This window comes from Aquarana catesbeiana, linkage group LG02 (genome assembly GCF_042186555.1).
Source record: "Aquarana catesbeiana isolate 2022-GZ linkage group LG02, ASM4218655v1, whole genome shotgun sequence".
NCBI lineage: Eukaryota > Metazoa > Chordata > Amphibia > Anura > Ranidae > Aquarana > Aquarana catesbeiana.
In genome coordinates, this window is record NC_133325.1 from 345,239,202 (window position 1) to 345,261,286 (window position 22,085).

The window sequence follows — 22,085 nt, forward strand, 5'->3', positions numbered from 1 at the left end:
ACTGTTCTAAACACAGGAAACATGCGCCCCTTTACAGGCACACTATAGACACCCCCCAGGTACGAAATTTAAAGGGATATTACACTTTTATTGATTGACTTTAAGCATTATTAAAATCACTGCTCCTGAAAAAACGGCCGTTTTTAAAACTTTTTTTTGCATTGATCCATGTCCCCTGGGGCAGGACCCAGGTCCCCAAACACTTTTTATGACAATAACTTGCATATTAGCCTTTAAAATTAGCACTTTTGATTTCTCCCATAGACTTTTAAAGGGTGTTCCGCGGCATTCGAATTTGCCGCGAACACCCCAAATTGTTCGCTGTTCGGTGAACTTTCGAACAGCCAATGTTCGAGTCGAACATGAGTTCGACTCGAACTCGAAGCTCATCCCTACTCCTGAGTTATCAAGACCCAGTTCCCCTTCCTCTCAGGCCGGATCTACTGTCGCAAGGCTCGACGTTACACCCATGCCCATCTTGCCTACACCTCAGGGTGTGGTTCTTGAGAGGGAAAGGCTTGAATCCCTAGGCTGTCCGGAAGAAGCTATTCCAACTCTTCTTAGTGCCCGGAGGGGAAGTACGAACAGAGTATACGAACAGATATGGTCTAAATTCTCTGATCATATGTCTTCCCGGTCAAATCTGTGTAATTCTCCAGCAGTACAGGACATTCTAAGTTTTCTCCAATCAGGGCTGGACCTATCTTTAGCAGTCAGCTCACTAAGAGTGCAAGTTTTAGCCATCTCGGCCTTCACAGGAGTATCTTGGGCTAATCACACATTAGTCCGTCAATTCTTTAAAGGAGCTATCAGGCTTAATCCTCAAAGAAGACCCAGGTTCCCCAAATGGGACCTTCCTATTGTCTTGGATTTTCTCTCCAATCTCGGATCAGATCCTGACAAACCTCTTTCCATGAGAGATCTCACGCTCAAGACCACCTTCTTAGTAGCTGTGACATCGGCTAAAAGAGTGTCAGAGATTAGAAATCTAGGTTCAGAAGAACCTTTCCTAACCTTCTTTCCAGATAGGGTAGTGTTGATTCCCATGCTTGGGTCAAACCCTAAAGTGACCTCAGTCTTTCATGAAAATCAAGAGATTGTACTTCCTACTTTTAGAACAACGGACGATCAGGATGTTCATCCACTTGACGTAGGCCACACTCTAAAGCAATATCTGGAGGTCACGGCTCCATTCAGACAAACGGAATTCCTTTTCGTTCTTCTCCATGGTAAAAACAAAGGAAGGCGAGCTTCGGTCAGATCAATTTCTTCTTGGATTGTGCAGACCATTCAGGGGGCATACAAGGCAAAGGGCTTGGCTCCTCCAGAGGCAGTGACAGCTCATTCGACTAGGAGTATCTCGACCTCGTGGGCAGCTTCCCGGCATGTCGCGCCTGAAATCATTTGTAGAGCGGCTTCCTGGTCTTCTATTAACACATTTGTTTCTCATTATTGTGTTGAGCCTGCTGCTCTGTCATCTATTAATTTTGGTTTACAAGTATTGTCGGTTGACAATGTAAAATAAATTTGGTTTCTTTGCTCAAACATTTTTTGCCCGCCCGTGTGTATTTTTGGGCGAGTTATTTCCCACATGTATGCTGCCATTGAGCCTGTCAGGAAAACGGAAAATTTATATCAAATACTTACTGTAATTTTCCTTTCCTGATAGGCTCCATGGCAGCAGGAGTCCCTCTCAAAATGTCTGGAGTAGACTAGTTACGGAACATGGATAGCAGCCTAGAGCAAAGATTTATGGGAGAGGGGGTCCTATTGGGTAGTTATGGAGGCGGAGCCTACCCACACGTATGCTGCCATGGAGCCTATCAGGAAAGGAAAATTACGGTAAGTATTTGATATAAATTTTCCGTTTTCCCTAAGTGATTCTTTCTACAAGTGATATGCACTTCATTCTCTGCTTCAAGTCCTGCCTCACCTGATCATTCCTTCTCTGTCTCTTACAGGTATGTGTCAGCTCACCCACATCTTCCACCGTTAACTGAAATTGGGATCTGCCTGCTGTCTGTATGTGTGTGTCTCTGGTATGTGTCAGCTCACCCACATCTTCCACCGTTAACTGAAATTGGGATCTGCCTGCTGTCTGTATGTGTGTGTCTCTGGTATGTGTCAGCTCACCCACATCTTCCACCGTTAAATGAAATTGGGATCTGCCTGCTGTCTGTATGTGTGTGTCTCTGGTATGTGTCAGCTCACCCACATCTTCCACTGTTAACCGAAATTGAGATCTGCCTGCTGTCTGTATGTGTGTGTCTCTGGTATGTGTCAGCTCACCCACATCTTCCACCGTTAATTGAAATTGGGATCTGCCTGCTGTCTGTATGTGTGTGTCTCTGGTATGTGTCAGCTCACCCACATCTTCCACCGTTAACTGAAATTGGGATCTGCCTGCTGTCTGTATGTGTGTGTCTCTGGTATGTGTCAGCTCACCCACATCTTCCACCGTTAATTGAAATTGGGATCTGCCTGCTGTCTGTATGTGTGTGTCTCTGGTATGTGTCAGCTCACCCACATCTTCCACCGTTAACTGAAATTGGGATCTGCCTGCTGTCTGTATGTGTGTGTCTCTGGTATGTGTCAGCTCACCCACATCTTCCACCGTTAACTGAAATTGGGATCTGCCTGCTGTCTGTATGTGTGTGTCTCTGGTATGTGGCCTTCTCTATCTGTTGCCCTGTGTGCACAACCATGACATTATTTGTTGCTGTGGACTGTCTTACCTAAGTTTTATGTGTTGATCTTATCTTGGCCTCTTGCTATTATGACTTTTTTTTTTTTTACTTTATAACAAACTTTTTATTTGCAAGATTGTACAAAAAACATAGAAAGCATTGGTACACATGTTTAACCACATACACGAGGTGTTCTGTATACAAAGAGCATGATACACTTATATTTTAACATATAGTTAGTTCTTTAGGTTCTGGCATAATCCGTATACTTCCATACTCATACTTAGTAAGTATCAGGATAAACACAGTTTATGTGCATGTCGTAGACTCTTGTAACCATCTATATTTATTTGGACAACCTCTGTTAATATAAAGGAATTTTTTATATGGAAGGGTTGTGTTAATGTCTCTTTTCCAGTCCACCAAGTGAGGGGGTTCAGATCTCATCCACTGTCTGGCAATAATTTTCCTAGCCGAAAATAAAGTTTCATGTAGGAATATTAATGTGAATTTATCTAGTACATCTGGAAAAATCCCTAGGAGGCATTGTTTTGGGTCAAGGGTTAATGGAGACCCCATGTCGTCGTGTAAGAAGGTAACTATTTGTTTCCAGTAATCTTGTATCTTATGACAGGACCATATAAGGTGAAAGAATGTGCCTGTTTCAGTTCCACACATTGGGCATGTGGTGGGTTGACTTCTTTTATATCTAGCTACCCTAAGAGGAGTGAGGTATGCGCGGTGAAGTATAAAGATCTGGGACAGCCTGTCTGAAAGTTTGGGTGAAACCAACTTGCATGTTTCCAGAGCCTCCTCCCATTCTTCATCCTCCATCCTTCCAACCTCCCTCTCCCATCTTGGTTTTAACGCGTAAGCTAATTTTGCAGAGGTAGGGGCGGATAACATGTTGTAAAAACAGGAGATTAATTTTTTTGAGTCTGTATCCTTGACTATGGCTATAATAGAGTTAGGAGTGGGCTGTGGAAGACCTTGTGCAAACTGCGTATGAATCGCATGACGGATCTGGAGATAACAAAAAAACATTTGATTCGGGATCTGGAACTCCATCTTAAGTGTCTCAAACGTTTTAAAAGTTCCATTCGTGAGTAGATGATGTAAATAGTATATGCCCTTGGCTGCCCATAAATCTGAGTTCTGGATTCCATTAAGTTCCTGCAACTTGTTATTATGCCAAAGTGGTGTATAGTCATTAAATGATGGTGTCTCTAGTTTGGAAGAAGCCAATTCCCATATGCGTCTATAATGATACAGCAAAGAGTGTCTATAATCTTTTGACTGTGTATTCCCTACACCCACTGCTATCCCATTTATTGGGTCCCCAGTATGTTGGGCCCAACGGGGGCTTAGTAGGATGAGAAAGCGTTCCTTGTCAGTTTTGTCAATATGAAATAGTTGGGATAGTTGTGACGCAATATAATAATGGTTAAAATCAGGTAGTGCTGTTCCACCCATATCCGTTGGGTTTTTAAGTGTTTGCCATGAGAGTTTGTGTCTAGATTTCCTCCATATAAATGGTTTGAGTAGTGCTTCTAATAGTTTAAAATACTTAAGGGGTAGGTGTACTGGAGTATGCCATAAGACGTACAGTACCTTAGGCAGTAGTACCATCTTTATTAAGTTGACCCGGCCCCATATTCCCAGGGGGAGGCGGGACCAGACCTGGATCTTAGATTTAATTTGGGAGAATAATGGTTCAATATTCAAAGAAATATATTCTACTGGATTCTTGGATATTTTAAGGCCGAGGTATTTTATTATATCCACCCTTTGAAGAGGTAAATTAGACTGTGATTCTGTAGGTGGGAAACTATCGATTGGTAATATCTGTGACTTTCCCCAATTAATCCTCAAGCCCGAGAATTTCCCAAATTGTTCAATTACGTTAAGAGCTGTGTGTAGAGAGAGGCCAGGGTCTGCTAGATAGAGGAGAGTGTCATCTGCATAAAGGCTAATTTTCTCGGTGAGGGATCCGAATGTTAAACCTATTATCTCCTGGTTAGTACGGATGGACACGGCGAGGGGTTCTGATGCCAGAGCATATAGCAAAGGCGAGAGCGGGCATCCCTGTCTCGTACCTCTGCTTAGGCTAAATTCTTGAGAGGGGCATCCATTGGCCACCACTCGAGCTGGTTGCTGGTATAACAGTTGCACCCATCTAATAAACTTGGGCCCAAATCCGTATCCCTCCATGCATTTCCAGAGATAACTCCATTCAACCGAATCAAATGCCTTGGCTGTGTCTAATGTTATTATTACCCTTGTGCCTACATTATCATGTTTGGCCTGGAGATTGATAAATAGTTTCCTTAAATTAAAGGAGGTGTTACGGCCCGGCATAAACCCTGACTGGTCCACATGTATAAGGGATAATATTACTTGGTTTAGACGCTTGGAGAGTACTTTGGCCAATATTTTAACATCTACTTGGAGTAAAGATATGGGGCGGTATGACTCAGGGTATCCTAGGTCTTTCCCTGGTTTCGGTATAAGTACTATCGTGGCCTCTCTCATGGATGCAGGTAGTGTTAAGGTTTCGAATATAGTGTTATACAGAGTCAGCAGTTTGGGTGTAAGTATCTCAGAATAGTGTGCATAAAATTCAATGGGCAATCCGTCAGACCCCGGGGACTTGGACTTGGCAAAGTCTGCAATAGCAATCTTTATTTCCTCTATCGTGAGAGGTGCCTCAAGAAGTTCAATTTGACTCTCCGTGAGTTGTGGAAGTATGGTGTTGCTCAAAAACTGATCAATTATCGTCGTATCCTCCGAGACTGTTGATGTATAAAGTTCTGTAAAAAAATCTCTAAACTTGGATGACACGACAACAGGATCCGTGATCGGCTGTCTATCTCTATCGTGAAGCGTAATTACAATTGGGGGTTTGTCTTCACTATGAACAAGATATGCAAGCAATTTACCTGCTTTTTCTCCATGTTCAAACCACCGCTGTCTACTGAAGAATAATTTCTGCTTGGCTTTTTCATATTGCATCTGAGACACCACTCTTGTCTGTAGTTTAAGAGTATTAGCATTTGTTATGGATGGGTCAGCTATATATGCTTGTTCTGAAGAGGATAATTCTATGATTGCTTTATCTAGGGCTTCCGCTGAGTTTGTTTTAATTTGATTAATGCGTGAGGTCAGGATCACGCGGGCATGCAACTTAAACGTGTCCCACACTACTGGCGCGGGAGCAGAGTGTTCATTGTCAGTAAAAAACCGAGTCCATTCTACTTCAAGCATATCATCTTCTGGCAGCAAGGACAACCAGAATGGGTTCAAGCGCCAGGCCCGCTTCTGCTTAGCAAGGGACACGCCAAGGGTAATAGAGTAAAAGCTATGATCAGACAACAGTCTAGGTCCAAAGGACACTGTCAATAATCTAGGTAAAAGTTGTTTAGATATCAGAATGAAATCTATTCGGGACATCGAACTATGCGTGGAAGAGAAACATGAATAGGCATTAGTGTGCGGAAATTTATTTCTCCACGTGTCAATTAGATGAATGGATGAGGTTATTTTATGTAGTTTAGTGTCATTTGTATTCATCGCAGCTACTGTCAGTGGGCGAAGTCTGTCTAGAGTATCGTTCATTGTAGAATTAAAATCCCCCATCCATACTGCTTGCACCGTGGGGAATCTTGCCATGAAGGAGACACCCTCCAGTATTATAGTAATAGAGAACGGAGGGGGGACATAGAACGCTAAGATTAGGAAGGGTTCTCTGTATATTTTAGCAGATATGAAAACATATCTGCCCTGAGGGTCTGTGCATATCTCTCCTGGTTCAAAGTGTATGGATTTTGCAATTAAAATAGATACACCTCTGGAATGGGATGTAAACGTCGAGTGAAATGCCCATCCTACCCATGGGCGGCGCAGGGCCATCTGTAGCTTTCCATCTATATGGGTTTCCACCAGTGCTATTATATCAGCTCTCTGTTTCTTAAGGAATGTGAGGGTTGCCGACCTCTTAAGCGGTTCACGCAGGCCCCTCACATTCCAAGTGAGAAATTTTATAGATGCCATATGTTGTTCTCACCAATTAATTTCAGTGTTAAGGTGTGTATCCTGAGTCTCACCAGTACCTCTATACAAAAATTATGCATTAATTTGTACCGTACTACAAAAAACAGTTGCAAAATCAAATTCTCAATATTATTCAAAAATCTATATTGATTCAAAAAGTGTGTACATAGAACTTCTTGCATTTTGAAAAGTAACTTAAACATTTTCCCTCCCCTCCCCCTCCCAGCCCTGCACTGACCCCAACCTGTGCGGGCATACTTCCCAAACAAAACTGAAATTGAAATCCGGGAAAAAACAGTCAGCTGCATCCGAAATAAAAGAAGAAAAAACCGGGGTAGCCGTTGGGTTTTAGAACCCAGGGTAAACAAATCCCACAAAATCATGTATAAAGAAAATAATTGCGTGTAGTCTCTGGGATGGATAATTGTGTATAATTGTAGTTGGACGGCTTCATTCCAGACTCTGTGACTGATCTCCCTAAAAATGCGTGGGGCAAAGTCACGCTGCACCTTACATGTGTTCTGTAGGACTATTACTGACCCGAGGCTCCAGTCGTCAAAATAATAAGTGATAGTGTATAGTTTCCCCTGAGGTATTTAGGGCAAAGTCCCTCATGTTGTAAGAAAAGAGGCCTGTGATCTCTTGCTGCAGTGCACGGCCATGTACTTTATATGTTGAGTTATTCATTCTCTTTCCCGTTGTCTCGGCGCTCTAGCCAGGCGATGGTATCTTCAGGAGTTTCAAAGAAAACGGCTCGGCCATTGTCCTCCACCCGAAGGCGTGCGGGGAATAACATTGAATATTTCAGATTTTTGATGCGCAGGCGCCTCTTGGCTTCGGTAAAGTTTTGTCTCCGCTTCTGTACTTCAGTGGAAAAATCAGGGAAGATGGCTACCTTGACGTTGCCAATGGGTATATTACCTTTCAACCTTGCCATGCGCAGCGTTGTGTCGCGGTCTTTATAATTTAGTAATTTGGCGATAAATGTACGGGGCGGGGCACCTTGTGGCGGCGGCCTAGCGGGCATACGATGCGCTCTTTCGACAGCAAACGTGGGCGAAAAGGCCTCCCTGCCATATGTTGTAATTAGTAATTGTTCCAGGAAGGTGGTGGGGTCTTTTCCCTCTGTCCCCTCCGGCAGGACAATGAAGCGAAGGTTGCATCTGCGAAGCCTGTTCTCCATGTCATCTTGCTTTGCTAGAAGTTGGTTGATCTGGTATTGCATGCGTTCAGAGGTAGTCTGTAATGGTGGGATTGCATCCTCCACCTCTCCTAGTCTGGTCTCAGATGTCTTGACTCGCTCCTTAAGCTTATGCAGGTCTTGTCGGACCAGGGAGACATCTACCTTCACCTCCTCAATTTTGGTCGTGAGGGCAGCCTGTAGTGCAGAGATGGCTTCCAACACTCTATCCGTGTCCGCGCCAGCCACCTCCCTCCCCCCCGACACAGCCCTGCCATCTTCCCCCAGGCCGTCTTTATCCTGACGGCGGTACTTATCGAGTTTGGCAGCTGCGTCGGGCTTGGGTTTCGTCGGGGCCATGTCTGTTAGCAAGAGGCGGCAGACGCAGCTAGCTGGGCAGACGCGGAGTTGGCACAGAGGGCGAGCTGAGGAAGCTTAGAGGTCAGGAACAGCGAGATAGTTGTTACACGTATCTTCTTGGACAGGTCCTCAGTCCCCGTGTACCCCCGACGGGTACGAGTACCCCCTGCAGGCTTGGGTAAGGACAGTGTTTTGGCTGGCAGGGGCACTGAAATTGTTAGCTGGGGTTCAGGACAAACAGAGGGGAGATGGGAGGGTCCGGAGCGCCCGACAGAGAGTAGCAAAATGGGTGCCACCCACCTGGAAGATGCAGAGGTCATCTGTAGGTCCGGGCACCGTAAAGTCTCTGGAGGAGTTGCAGGGAGCAGAAGGTGGGCTAAACGATCCACTTTATTAGGTGCAGATTCCAGGGAAGAGGAATGTAGTGCTGGTGAAGAGGCCGGGAGTACCAAGATGGCCGCCAAGACCAGGCCGAGACCACTGCTCAGACTCGGGCCTGTCGCTGTGTGAAAGGGCACTGCTCAGTTCAGACCCCCCAGTCAGAATCCAGTACGGCAGGATCAGTGTTTGGTGGAGGTTCCAAGTACTAGAGGGGCCAGGATACAGTACCTCTGGAGGGTCCGGGAGGAGCAAGATGGCCGCCGGAGCTCCGGACCAGGCCGAAGCCGCGGCCTGGATTTTAAACTGCCGCCGTACGGGAGGGTACCGCTCCGTTTAGACCCCTGACTGGAGGTCCGTGGTGCAGGGTCTGCGTGTGGTAGGAGATCCAGATGTCAGTCAGGAAGGAGTATTGCTGTGGAGGCCGGGTGAAGCAAGATGGCCGCCGGAATCAACTAGGCCGAAGCCGCGGCCTGTATTTGTGGCTGCCGCCGCGGAGGATCGCCGTGTCGATCGGATGCCCCGTCCGATCAAATGCCCGCTGAGTTGGCTCTGTATATGTGAAGGGCCTCTGGGGGATATGTCAGGTTGTTGCAGGATGTCACTGGAAAGCAGGGTTGATGTGGATTCAGGAGTATTGGACGGAGCTCGGGTCTTACACGTCCTACTCCATGTTGTAGCAGGCCACGCCCCCCTGCTATTATGACTTTTGAAGCAAAAAGTCCACTTTGATTGTTAGGCACTCTTATAGTCACTCATGATTAATTAACGAACTTCAACCCCACCCTTATAACAGTATATTTTTGAGCATCCTTAAGGGGTGAGCACATTGCTCGGGGAGCACATTGCAGGGGCTTCTATCGTTAAGGCTTCTTTCTCTAAGTGATTCTTTCTACAAGTGATGTGCACTTCATTCTCTGCCTCAAGTCCTATAGAAAAAACACAAGGAAGGGAGGCGCCTCTGGGTATAGTATAAAAGACCGTTTTTAATTTTTAAAAGCAATATGCAAGCAACTCACATTTTAGTAGCGTAAACAAAGCATCTAGAAAGCCAGAGGAATGATCCATGGGGCAGTTCATCCAGTGAGTCACAGTGGTGCTGGCAGGTCTGCGTGTAGCTCCTGGTATACCACTAATGCCGGCCGCGGTGATGATGGAAATCCAGGTGAGACTTGGAACGCAGATGGAGGGCAAGCACACAGGCTGTGACGTCAAAGGGCCGCGACGCGTTTCTTGAGCGTACGGGCTACGATATTCTGGTAGCCGCGCTCCTTCATCAAGCTATAGATAGATAGTGAGACTGGCTTATGTAGAAGGAGGGGAGGGGCGGGGGAGGAAGAGAGGAGGGGGGAGGAGGGGCCGGAGTGAACATGTTAAGGAACGAATGTGATTTCATCTAAAAACAATGGACAATAGATCAGGACTGAAATGTTATTTTACAGAAATATCTTTAAAGGTATTATAACGGGAAGAAGGCTATTGTTTGGGATATCTATATAAATATGCTCAGCAAAAATAAAAAGTAAGATAAAAATAATAGTGATAATAATAATGAAAATAAATATAAAAATAAAAATAAAATAAAAATAAAAATTAAGAATAAGAATAGGGGATAAATAATGATGATAATAAACAATCATTATTTAAAAACATATTAAAATAAACAATCATTATTTAGAAAAGGGGGTGAGCATTCTTAATTTGGAAAAGCAAGTATTTGTTTAAATGTTTATTTGGAGAATATTTATTGGGTTAGGGCGATTATTTAAAGGTATTCTCAGGATCATAGTGCAATATAGAAATATGCTAAAGAATAAGTTTATTTATAGTATCGTGGCGATCTCAATGCTCTCATTTATACCCCCAGGCGAGAGTACATCTAAGGTGTAAATCCAATAGGTCTCGCGGGCGCAGAGTTTCTTGAATCATTCTGCGGCCAAAAGGGATCTGGGAATCTGTTCGATGACCCAAACTTTAAGGCCCACCGTGGAGCTCTGGTGGGCCATAGCGAAATGCCTTGGGACACTATGGGGGTCAGTGCCCCCTTCGATTAGTCTTCTGTGCTTGCGGAATCTTTGTCTAAGGGTCCTAATTGTTCGGCCTACATAGATTAGGCCACAAGGACAAGTTAGGCCATAGATGACAAAGTCCGACGAGCAGTTGAAGAATTCCTTAAGACCATAGGTCTTGCCCTTGGTGGTAAAGGACTTCTGTCCATGTTGGACAAACCTGCAAGTTTTACATAACGCCTTACGGCATTGGTACATGCCCACCAGGGGGATCAGGGTGGGTCCTGGTTGTGTGACTGGGGTAGATTTTAGTTTGCTTGGTGCAATCTTGGTTTTTAAATTCAGAGCCCTACGGTAGATAACTTTTGGGTAAACAGGGAGAGAGATTTTTAGGTGGGGATCTTGACATAAGATCCCCCAGTGTTTTTCCAAAATGTTTTCCATATGTATATATTTATGATGAAAGGTAGTTATAAACCTGCTTGAACAGTCATGTAGAGGTTGATTGGTTTTAGGAGGCTTCCCATGCAAATAATGGTTGTAAGCCTCCTCAACTAAGGTTTCTGGATACTTCTTTTCAAGGAATTTTCTTTTTAAAGTTTTGCCGCGTTCGGCATAATCACAATCTTTGCTACAATTCTGCCGAAGGCGGCAAAACTGTCCTTTTGGAATGTTCGTGATCCATTTTGGAAAGTGGCAGCTCTCGAAGTGTAGAAAGGAATTCCCCGCTGTAGGCTTGATGTAATTTCTGGTAATGATATTGGCACCTTCATGTCCTAATTCAAGATCCAAGAAGGCTATTGTGGTGGGATCTGTGGCTGACGTAAAGGACAACCCGTACGGGTTGTTATTACAATGTTGGACAAAATTAGTAATCAACTTAGTGTCTCCATCCCAGATAATAATCAGGTCATCAATGTATCTCCCAAAGAATATTATATTGGCTGCAAAGGGATTGTTTTGATGAATAAAGTTGTTTTCCCATAAACCCATGGCCAAGTTAGCATATGAGGGGGCAAAATTTGCCCCCATAGCTGTTCCCTGTATTTGTTAGTAATACTCGTTGTTGAACGAGAAGTAATTGTGCGTCAGGCAAAATGTGGTGGCTTCCACGATGAACTTTGCCTGGCGCATATTGATAAGAGGATCAGAAGAACATGAAGAACATGAAGAACATGAATAGTCCATTAAAGGTCCATGTGGACCTTTAATGGACTATTCATATAGTTACATAGTTACATAGTAGGTGAGGTTGAAAAAAGACACAAGTCCATCAAGTCCAACCTATGTGTGTGATTATGTGTCAGTATTACATTACATATCCCTGTATATTGCGGTCATTCAGGTGATTATCTAATAGTTTCTTAAAGCTATCAATGCTCCCCGCTGAGACCACCGCCTGTGGAAGGGAATTCCACATCCTTGCCGCTCTTACAGTAAAGAACCCTCTACGTAGTTTAAGGTTAAACCTCTTTTCTTCTAATTGTAATGAGTGGCCACGAGTCTTATTAAACTCTCTTCTGCGAAAAAGTTTTATCCCTATTGTGGGGTCACCAGTACAGTATTTGTAAATTGAAATCATATCCCCTCTCAAGCGTCTCTTCTCCAGAGAGAATAAGTTCAGTGCTCGCAACCTTTCCTCATAACTAAGATCCTCCAGACCCTTTATTAGCTTTGTTGCCCTTCTTTGTACTCGCTCCATTTCTAGTACGTCCCTCCTGAGGACTGGTGCCCAGAACTGGACAGCATACTCCAGGTGCGGGCAGACCAGAGTCTTGTAGAGCGGGAGAATTATCGTTTTATCTCTGCAGTTGATCCCCTTTTAATGCATGCCAATATTCTGTTTGCTTTATTAGCAGCAGCTTGGCATTGCATGCCATTGCTGAGCCTATCATCCACTAGGACCCCCAGGTCCTTTTCCATCCTAGATTCCCCCAGAGGTTCTCCCCCCAGTGTATAGATTGCATTCATATTTTTGCCACCCAAATCCCACCCAAACCCACCCATGTTGTTTTTTCCTTTTACATTGCACATGTATCTTTTAAAATTGTAGTTTCTTAAATTGTTTGCTGTTTACTGTGATGTTGCATGATATTTTCCATTTTTTTTGCGCCTTTTCCTTGTACATTTTGCTTCTCTGAAACCTATAGTGCTGCATACTGGTCTATAGTCTAACATCACGTACACGCACAGGTCGCAGATAACGTGCGATCTGTCCATACTGTTTACCCACCATGGATATAATTTCCAGTATAGCAAGTCATAAGTATGTAACCCTTGATTCACTTTTTTCGAAATTAACGCCTGATGTCCTCTTTTTGGACACAGCTAAACTTCAAGGCAAAGTACGTCAAAACCTCTGTGGCAAATTTAAGCAGCTGGAGAGGTTAATCTGCACCACCAACTTCCAATGGTGGGACAGTTTTTTCCTACAGCAATATATTGATCTAAAAGTTTCCCCCAGAGGTTTAAGAGTGATGAAAGATTGCCCCCCCCTTTCTAGGGGAAGAAGGCCAAAAAGAATGGGCTAGTATCGCAGAGTTTTGTACCACCAAGTGGATGGGAACACTTATTACACACCGAACACAGAGATTCCATAAACTAAGTAAGCAAGTTATTTCCAGTATAAAAGACATCTCCAACCTTGCAGCCCATATCCCTTCATCATGGTTAGACATATTGAAAGAAAACACTAAAAGAGATGAGGATAATCTTGTTAACAAAAAAATGAGCAAATTTAAGCGTGACCTAGATGACTATAATCTCAATAGAGTCTTCCTATGGAACAAAAAGAACATCCCACACAAATCTTTTTCTTCTCATAACTCTTATCCCCTGACCCTGATTGGCATCATCCAGTATCCTCTAGTCACCCCCCTGTTCCCCTCATGAGTATCCGTTTGGATTACAATAACATCTCCATCTGCCGTAAGCAAGATAATCCCAATTCCAATTCCAGTGCCCGTCAGCAAAGGTCTCCTTATCCACCCCCAAAAAACCCGACTACCCTTGGATCCCACACCAGAAATAACAAATATAACAAAAAGGAAGAGCTTATTGATGCCCTCCATCAGTTCTACAACAGGCTCTCTCATCCATCAACTATTACCCAATCCTCTTCCTCCATCTCAGCCCTTTCGGCTTCAGCTATAGATACTTCCAATGCCATCACTGTTCATTGCAACAACGTAGGTACAGTTGTTCAATCGAAGCCCAACCAACAGACAGCTCTACCAACTGGAATACCCCCACCTTTGAGAGAATCATCCTCTTGTGCTCCATTGTCGGCCACTCCTCCCGCTATTATACCATCTAATGTAGATTGCCCTATACCTTCTCCTTTTTTAGTGCTCAGTCCTCCTCTGGCTCCAGCCTCCCGAAAAAGAAAACTCACAGAAGAGGCTGCAGAGGAGGACGAGCCAAGAAACAACAAGAACACACCCAAATGCCCCAAACTATAAAAATATTTAATTTGTCCTCCTGTACCCTATCCCATGCAGACCTGTCCCTTTTGAGCCGTGGATTAAATTTTGCACCCACAAATAAACCCAATCCCTTTACTCTTTTCAAGGATCTTAATGGCTACATTCGAAACCTCACTTTGAAGAGGCATTTTCATATTCAATCTGAAAAAGAAAAAACACCATCAGTAACTGTAACTCTATTCTTCCTACCTCTACCATAACTTCATCCACATCAAATTCAGAACTGTCTTTTGATATTGACGACCTTGATGTATCCAATAGTGATGACTTGGTGCTTCGATCACTCTCGCAGCACCTCATGTCATCTCCTCCTATTGTTCATACCACACTCAAGCCCAAATCCATATTTTTTCCTACCCAGTCAAAAGGCCCATATATAGAAGCTTTTTACAGAGTTGTTTTTGCAGATCTCAAGAAACTCTGTGAACCCACCTCTGCTCCCAAATCCAATAACCTATCATCCTCAGAGATAAAAGCACTTGACCAATTAATCCACAATGAAGATTTGATTATCAAATCAGCAGATAAAGGGGGTGGTATAGTACTCCAAAACAAATCTGACTATTTGAAGGAGTCATACAGACTAGTGTCTGACACCACAACATACGTCAAACTCACCAAGGACCCCACAGCTGATTATGCTGCAGAGGCTGATCTATTGATTTCTGCTGCCCTCCAAGAAGGTATCATCACCAAAACAGAGAGTTCTTTTTTGCATAAGAACTTCTATCAGATACCTTACTTTTACCACCTGCCCAAGATCCATAAAAGCTTAGAAGACCCCCCGGGCAGGCCTATCGTTGCAGCGATGGACAGCGTGACGACAGGCTTTAGCATATATATAGACCAGTTCCTGCAACCTATAGTATCCCAATTGCAATCATACATTCGTGATGGCATCCACCTTTTGGAACTATTGTCACCGTACAAGTGGGAGCCTACTTATGTTTGGCTCTCACTTGACGTGTGTTCACTATATACCTCCATACCTCACCATTTTGGCCTTATGGCTTTAGAACAGTTTTTGTCTTCTGATCTTCTTATCAATATGCGCCAGGCAAAGTTCATCGTGGAAGCCACCACATTTTGCCTGACGCACAATTACTTCTCGTTCAACAACGAGTATTACCAACAAATACAGGGAACAGCTATGGGGGCAAATTTTGCCCCCTCATATGCTAACTTGGCCATGGGTTTATGGGAAAACAACTTTATTCATCAAAACAATCCCTTTGCAGCCAATATAATATTCTTTGGGAGATACATTGATGACCTGATTATTATCTGGGATGGAGACACTAAGTTGATTACTAATTTTGTCCAACATTGTAATAACAACCCGTACGGGTTGTCCTTTACGTCAGCCACAGATCCCACCACAATAGCCTTCTTGGATCTTGAATTAGGACATGAAGGTGCCAATATCATTACCAGAAATTACATCAAGCCTACAGCGGGGAATTCCTTTCTACACTTCGAGAGCTGCCACTTTCCAAAATGGATCACGAACATTCCAAAAGGACAGTTTTGCCGCCTTCGGCAGAATTGTAGCAAAGATTGTGATTATGCCGAACGCGGCAAAACTTTAAAAAGAAAATTCCTTGAAAAGAAGTATCCAGAAACCTTAGTTGAGGAGGCTTACAACCATTATTTGCATGGGAAGCCTCCTAAAACCAATCAACCTCTACATGACTGTTCAAGCAGGTTTATAACTACCTTTCATCATAAATATATACATATGGAAAAAATTTTGGAAAAACACTGGGGGATCTTATGTCTAGATCTCCACCTAAAAACCTCTCTCCCTGTTCGCCCAAAAGTTATCTACCGTAGGGCTCCGAATTTCAAAACCAAGATTGCACCAAGCAAACTAAAATCTACCCCCAGTCACACAACCAGGACCCACCCTGATCCCCCTGGTGGGCATGTACCAATGCCGTAAGGCGTTATGTAAAACTTGCAGGTTTGTCCAACATGGACAGAAGTCCTTTACCACCAAGGGCAAGACCTATGGTCTTAAGGAATTCTTCAACTGCTCGTCGGACTTTGTCATCTATGGCCTAACTTGTCCTTGTGGCCTAATCTATGTAGGCCGAACAATTAGGACCCTTAGACAAAGATTCGGCGAGCACAGAAGACTAATTGAAGGGGGCACTGACCCCCATAGTGTCCCAAGGCATTTCGCTATGGCCCACCAGAGCTCCACGGTGGGCCTTAAAGTTTGGGTCATCGAACAGATTCCCAGATCCCTTTTGGCCGCAGAAAGATTCAAGAAACTCTGCGCCTATTGGATTTACACCTTAGATGTACTCTCGCCTGGGGGTATAAATGAGAGCATTGAGATCACCACGATACTATAAATAAACTTATTCTTTAGCATATTTCTATATTGCACTATGATCCTGAGAATACCTTTAAATAATCGCCCTAACCCAATAAATATTCTCCAATTAAACATTTAAACAAATACTTGCTTTTCCAAATTAAGAATGCTCACCCCCTTTTCTAAATAATGATTGTTTATTTTAATATGTTTTTAAATAATGATTGTTTATTATCATCATTATTTATCCCCTATTCTTATTCTTAATTTTTATTTTTATTTTTATATTTATTTTCATTATTATTATCACTATTATTTTTATCTTACTTTTTATTTTTGCTGACCATATTTATATAGATATCCCACACAATAGCCTTCTTCCCGTTATAATACCTTTAAAGATATTTCTGTAAAATAACATTTCAGTCCTGATCTATTGTCCATTGTTTTTAGATGAAATCACATTCGTTCCTTAACATGTTCACTCCTGTAGTGATCGGGTATATTAATATATACTGGGTGATATGATGTAAAGTGGGTATGATAATTAATATTTAGGTATTATTATAATGATGATGTAAGTACTCTTCCGCAGCAACCCAATTCTTCCAGAGAGATGCACTTTATTGACTTCCAACACAGAACAAAGTCCAAAGTCCACAGATGACAAAGAAATCCGACAGAGGAAATATAATTCAAAGTCCCATGTTCTTAGGTCTGTGTGCATACACAGACAAGCCTCCCTCAAACCTATAGACTGAATGCCGTGTTATATTCACTAAATATTGAATGGCTGAGCAATTTGATTGGCCGTTTCAATTTAGGACTTTGATTAGCTTTAGTCTTTCAAACAGACAACAACTCCCAGCCGTGAACAGCTGTAGTCATAAACCGCCCCAATTTGCACTCCCGCATATCAACAACTCCTTGATCCCATTGTTACCCCCTCAAGTCTAATTACCATCAATAAATACTTCTTCTATGGTCCTTTAAACAATGTACCCTTTGAAATGTTCAATTAGGTTAACAGCCTATACCTTACATCCCTAGGTAGACTTGCATAAGACCAACACATCAAAGGGTTTTCAGCTGTTATATTAAAATTGAGTTGGCTTGGACAAATCAACTGAATTTCTGCTCAACCCATACTCCAATACAATATTACACATAAATTGGCCAACATATTACAACATATACCCCCACTTGGGTCGGTTCTAACTACTAGAACTGACCCATAAATCAAACAACAAAAAATATCATTACGATTTAAGGTACTGGATGCTTTACAATGGCTCATATAAAATATGAAGTTGAAACTGGTTACATCTCTCTTCGCCAGCCTCTAAAATATCCCCATGAAACAGTTATTAGATAATATAACTTTTAGACCATGACTGGAAAAGGATTTGGTAAACGTCAGTGGCCCATATAGCTGTTAGGCCTTATTATATCACATCAAGATCTTGAATATTGCGCAAAGATGAGCTGATGTCACAGTCCATTCTTCGGTCTGACTTCCTCACATCTCTCACCATCTCACTGAAAGTAAACTTGGTATGCTCTGGGAACTCCAATCCACATAAGTCCAGGATTTTTTTCATCTCCAGGCTCAAGCTTTCCATTTTTAAAGATATTTTTACGCAAACACTCTACTTTCATCTTTACAGTAAGAAGAACTATCAATGTACCAGCACTCACTTTCAAGGTCAAAAGGTTTGGATATGGCAGTAAAAACTGTGCTTCAAACTATTTTCTTGCACTTGACATTCATGAGTCCATCTTTGTTGATTGCCAGTCACAATTTGCTTTTGTAATTTGCTGTAGGCCGACCCCTCATTGCCTTCAATAAAGCAGTTACTTGGATCATTCAGTCCACAATTACACTTGAATGGTATACCAACATATACATATACCCCCACACGATGGTTCAGATAGAATCAGCTTAACATCAGTGTTTAACAGATCTTCTATCCAGACAAAGTGGCAGTGGAAATTCTTGCCAGTATCTTCACCATGAAAGGTAGAAAGGTCTTTTCCATCCATATATGTCATAGCCTTTAGCATATTATAAACAACTGAATCAACAAAGTTTCAAATCATGACTAGAGTGATGAATTTCACTCACCCCTCATAAATTTAGGAAAACCGCCCCACATACTATAATTTATGCTATGCCAAGCCATTGTGCAGTATCTCACCTTAGATGTCAAATATATTGATCAATACGCATTATGTAATATGTACAGATGTCATGAAAATTATTTTAGGTTAAAATGCTTCTCTTTGGTTTTAAGATAAAGTTCAAGAAATAAAACATAAAGAAAATAAAAAAATGAAAAGCAAAATATATCAGGAAAAGGGAGAAAAATTAGGGCGTTGAAGAAAAAAGAAAAAAAAAAGGTCCATTGCTTGATGAATTTCGAGAGAGTCCATGAATACTTTATAATTCCATGTATAGTGATATATTGTCTATTCAGCATTTCTCCCATAATCCTCCCCCACTAGCCAGCAATTTCAGACTGTGCTTCTGCTATTCACATGCAAGCATCTTCAGACGTCCCTGAAAGACAAAACTCTCCAACAAAACTAATTAGCAAGGTCTTTAAACGTTGTTTGGAGTTAAAACAAAACACTATTTACACGTTTACAGTTTGGAGCTAATTCACCCCCACTGCTAGAGAAGTGTCATTTGCATTCAAAAACAGATCTGGAGAATGTACATCTTCTGCATTTATGACACCCTGTACCCCTTTCAACTGCTCTAAAAATTTATCTCGTTCCCCTCTCATCTTGTCATACTCAATCTTCAGGTGGTCATATTTCTGTTTTAACTGAGAAAACGGTATCCAAGTCTTGGACTTTTTCTTATTATTATTTTGTTCAGCTCTGTTTTTCATATTAATATCACCTATGTTTGACCCGGAGTGTCCTCTCTGGGTGTTATCATAGGATATTATCTTCTGATCTTTATGTTCAGTATTTGTCCTAAACAAAGTGGCTAAATCAATTTTGACAGCCTGCTCATTTGACTTTCTCCATAAATGGTCTGCTCTCAACAATATGTCTTTTAAATCATGAGGATTTGGGGTAACTAATAAAATATTTTGTTTGATATCTTCATGCAACGCATCTAGAAACATACTCATATGTATCAAGCCCCCACGCTCAAATGCAAGATTATTACCGACCAATAATTCCATAATAGTTGCTATCCTGTGTGACAATTCATAGGGAGATTAATTTTGCATTTGTTGGATCTTCCCATGAATAGTAACATCAGAACGTACACCATACAAAACACATAATAATTCCAGTAATATGTCCCTTGTCCTCAGAGGCTGACTACAGATCTGTGTAATTCTCATCCAAAGACCACTTCCTACAGAATGCTGCAAAACTCTTTCTAAGTCAGATGGGTTGAGATTGTACATATCTCTGACTTGCTGCACGTCACAAAACCATTTTAAAAATCTGTTTAAATCATGGTATGGAACCATTCCTATTTCTTTAAGAATTGCGTCTAATAATTTTGGTTTCAAAGGCTTCATTACAAGCTGAACTTCACCTGTATTATTATTATTGTTATAAACTGTGGTAGTCACAGTGGGGGCAGCTGGTAATGAATTATCAGATTTAATATGAGGTTCTGTTTCATTTGATAGAGAGTCTGTGTCTGTATTTTGCTGCAGATAGCTGAATCCAAGATTTGATGCATATCTGCATTCCTGAGATCTCTTCTCTAATTCCATAATTCTTAACTTTAATCTCTCATTTTTCTCTACTAATTCATCACAACGTTTAGATTTCTCAATTAAGGCTTCACCAATGGTAACCGCATGCAACTTTAAATTTACTGTCTCAGTGTCTGATTGGTTTTGTAACCTCTCACAAACATTGTTGCTATTATCAACTGCCTTCTGTAACTGGGTAATTTCCTCAACCTTACTATTCAAAGAACTTTCCATTGTTAAACAGCAAGATAACAAGCCCTGTATAATATAACCTTTTCTTTTACTTTCTGAAATTTTGCTATCAAAAACATATTTCTCTAAAAATTCCTTCATCATCGTCCACGTCTGCTTACATTTTTCTGGAATTTCATAAGGACCGCCATGGCGCTTAATACATTTTAATACCCATCTGTTAACTTTATCAGAACTGACACTAGCTTTACACTGAGTAAGCATTTTGACTATATTACTAATAATTAAAAAAAAGGAAATATTTTACTCACCGCATTAGTTACTCCTTCAGCTTCCACTTCAGGTCTTCTGGTACACGACACAGTCCTTTTTTTTGTTGTTGTTGTTTCCAGTCTCCAGAGAATAATTCTGGGGTTCCCAACTTGTTTAAATTTGTAGATCAGACTCTCTTATGTCACAACCAGACATTAGAGTCACAGCACAGCTCTTGGTTCTTCATCAGACTTCTGTCCACCTCACAGGATTGTTGTCACCACCGACTTCTGTTACTAAGTCCGAAAATGCTCTTCTGGTCGCTTGAACGGCACCAGTGTAGTGATCGGGTATATTAATATATACTGGGTGATATGATGTAGAGTGGGTATGATAATTAATATTTAGGTATTATTATAATGATGATGTAAGTACTCTTCCGCAGCAACCCAATTCTTCCAGAGAGATGCACTTTATTGACTTCCAACACAGAACAAAGTCCAAAGTCCACAGATGACAAAGAAATCCGACAGAGGAAATATAATTCAAAGTCCCATGTTCTTAGGTCTGTGTGCATACACAGACAAGCCTCCCTCAAACCTATAGGCTGAATGCCGTGTTATATTCACTAAATATTGAATGGCTGAGCAATTTGATTGGCCGTTTCAATTTAGGACTTTGATTAGCTTTAGTCTTTCAAACAGACAACAACTCCCAGCCGTGAACAGCTGTAGTCATAAACTGCCCCAATTTGCACTCCCGCATATCAACAACTCCTTGATCCCATTGTTACCCCCTCAAGTCTAATTACCATCAATAAATACTTCTTCTATGGTCCTTTAAACAATGTACCCTTTGAAATGTTCAATTAGGTTAACAGCCCATACCTTACATCCCTAGGTAGACTTGCATAAGACCCACACATCAAAGGGTTTTCAGCTGTTATATTAAAATTGAGTTGGCTTGGACAAATCAACTGAATTTCTGCTCAACCTATACTCCAATACAATATTACACATAAATTGGCCAACATATTACAACAACTCCGGCTCCTCCTCCCCCTCCTCTCTTCCTCCCCCGCCCCTCCCTTCCTTCTACATAAGCCAGTCTCACTATCTATCTATAGCTTGATGAAGGAGCGCGGCTACCAGAATATCGTAGCCCGTACACTCAAGAAACGCGTCTCGGCCCTTTGACGTCACAGCCTGTGCGCTTGCCCTCCATCTGCGTTCCAAGTCTCACCTGGATTTCCATCATCACCGCGGCTGGCATTAGTGGTATACCAGGAGCTACACGCAGACCTGCCAGCACCACTGTGACTCACTGGATGAACTGCCCCATGATGGATCATTCCTCTGGCTTTCTAGATGCTTTGTTTACACTACTAAAATGTGGGTTGCTTGCATATTGCTTTTAAAATTTAAAAACGGTCTTTTAT